Source organism: Mandrillus leucophaeus, unplaced genomic scaffold (genome assembly GCF_000951045.1).
Source record: "Mandrillus leucophaeus isolate KB7577 unplaced genomic scaffold, Mleu.le_1.0 Scaffold9, whole genome shotgun sequence".
Classification (NCBI taxonomy): Eukaryota; Metazoa; Chordata; class Mammalia; order Primates; family Cercopithecidae; genus Mandrillus; species Mandrillus leucophaeus.
The window spans coordinates 10,008,457-10,011,172 of NW_012109807.1; positions in this window are offsets into that span (position 1 = coordinate 10,008,457).

A 2,716-nucleotide genomic window follows, 5' to 3' on the forward strand; every position below is an offset into this window, starting at 1 on the left:
TTCCTCCCATCTTTCTGGGCATACCTGTACTTTCTCTGCTCCTGCTGACCCCCCGCACCCTCTGACCTCCATGGGGAATTCTTTGGTTGACCAGGAGAAGCTGCTCCCGGTTGCCCTGGAAACACCTCCTGGGGCCACGTGCTCACCCTGACTCACCATCTCCAGAAGATCGATGTTCCCCAAACCCCACAGCCCCAAGGTGGGGAAGAGGTGGGCAGAGGGAGAGACCTCAGCAAGGGGAGGAACTCTGCCCTCCAGAAAGCCCCTGGGCCCCTCTGGCTGCCTCACGCGGCCACGCTGGGAACAGGCCGGCAAGATGCTCAGACACTCTCAGGGAAACCTCAGGCAAGAAGTCAGGCCCCTCTTCTTTCTTGCCTCTGCTATCCATGCCATACCCTGGGAATGAGTGTTAAACCAGTTCAAGGGGACAGAGACCCACTTACCAGACCATCGGGGCTACGGCACGGCCACCGTCTTAGTCACCATTTTTGATGGCAAGAATGAAAACCCTCTTAGGTCAGCGGAAGGATTTGAAACGTGAGCATTTATTATAGAGACACAAGCGCACTTTTGGAGTCCAAGGGCCCTCAGGAGGGCTCAGAGCCTGGAACGGGAAATCCGTCGAGGGCCCCATGTCTGTCTCAGACCCTCTCTCTGGGGCGGCGTCGGCCTCCTCTGCCGAACGGGCTCCCCTCGCCCAACGTGGCAGGGAGGGCTGCCCTGCCGATCTGAGTCTGCCTGTTCTCCCAGGTGGTCTGCTATGAGTCCCGCCAGCACCACAGGCCACACTCTCCATCCTAGCGGGAGGAAACTGGTGGTCCCAACCGGAGGCGGGGTCTCCCAGTCCACCAGGGCCCTCTGGCTGTGACATCCTTACAGGGAGCAAGCGCAGCGGCTGGGCCCAAGCTTGTGGCACGTGGCGGCCCTGGGGGAACAGGCCTCTGCGATGCCTTTCTGGGAATATTTTGGAGCGTTTTGACCACCACGCTCCCAGAATGTGGGTCCCTGCCTGACTTCTCGTCCGTCGGTCCGGCATGCAGCCCACATCTAGCCTTCCAGCACCCCTCCTGAGTATTGCTTCAGAAGGGACCATCGTGAATGTACATGGACCCCGGGCTCCCCTGCTTCAAACCTCCTAACGGCTCCTACACTGGACTCCTTAATTTGTCTCCAGGGCCTCCACCATTGGAGCCCTTCTCAGTTCCCCTGGCTAGTTCCTGCCATCCTTGGCTCACCTTACCACACTCCCTCCATCCTGGCCCTGCTCACGATTCCCCTTCTTCATCCCCAGCCTCCACGTTCACCCAATTTCTGCTCATCCTTTAAGCTTTGTTCAGTGGTCACCTTCTCTAGGACCCCCAGGCTGAGTGAGGGGTCCTTTCAAGGCATCCCTTAATGTGACACCTGCCCCCATATTCCCTGTTTCCTTGTCTGTCTCCCCCACGTAGACAGGATTGAGTTTTACTCACCGTCGCATCCTCTTCAGCCCTGGACACAGAACCCAGCATATTTTCCAGTCTCGAAACTTTGGAAAAGCACATCATTTGAATACCTTTAAAGATAAGATTTGTTCCCCATAAGGGTCATCAAAATTAACAAACCAAAACCCCTGGCCGGACGCAGTGGCTCACGCCTGTAGTCCCAGCACTTTGGGAGGCGAAGGCGGGCGGATCACTTGAGGCCAGGAGTTCCAGCCCAGCCTGGCCAACATAGTGAAACCCCGTCTCTACTAAAAATACGAACATTAGCTGGGTTGGTGGCGGGCGCCTGTAATCCCAGCACTGTGTGGGCTGGGGTGGGTGGATCGCTTGATCCCAGGAGTTCAAGACCAGCTTGGCCAACATGGTGAAACCTTGTCTCTATCAAAAATACAAAAAACAAAAAAATTAGCCCGTCTCATACCTTGTTTATAAATAAATAAATAAATAAATAAATAAACAGATGTTTTAAAAAGAAGAAGAATGAATGGGTGAGTCCCTAAACTAAAACTCTGTGCCACTGTGGTGAGTGAGCCTGGCGGGGAAGGGTGAGGTGGCTGGGGTGGGAAAGGGAGGAGACTCTTCGGTGAGCCCTGGGACCTTCTTCATGAGCCTCTCCAAGCAGTATGGACGGGAGGCAACCCAAACGGAGGCTACCCAAGTGTGGGAGTGTGTGAGGGTTTCAGCAGAGTGTCGAGAGTCCCCATGACGCTGACGGCGGGCCGGTAAGGTTTCACCACGGCTACCTGGCAGGGACTAGAAGGCCACGGGACATCAGGGCCTCAGGGAGCTTTGATAGAAGTGGTCAGAGTCGGGAGGGCAGGGGCCCTGCAGGCAGGGGTGGCTGTGCTCTGGTTCCCTGTGGCAGCGTGAGCTTCTAGAAAAAGCAGGCCACAATCAAACAGATCTTCCAGAAACAGCTGCTGTAGGAAGCCTTCGGGTCCACTAAAAACTTCAGTCCTTACAGCCCAGGCCCACGGGATAGGCTCTGCCTCCTCTCAATGGCCGGGTGAGTCCCCTCGATGAGTCCCCTCTGCCCCCTCTCCATGGTCCGTGGCCAGGTGAGTGCTCTTCCCCCCTCTCCATGGTCCGTGCTCTTCCCCCCTCTCCACGGTCGGGTGAGTCCCCTCTGCCCCCCTCCATGGTTCACAGCCAGGTGAGTGCTCTTCCCCCCTCTCCATGGCCAGGTGAGTCCCCTCTGCCCCCTCTCCATGGTCCGTGGCCAGGTGAGTGCTCTT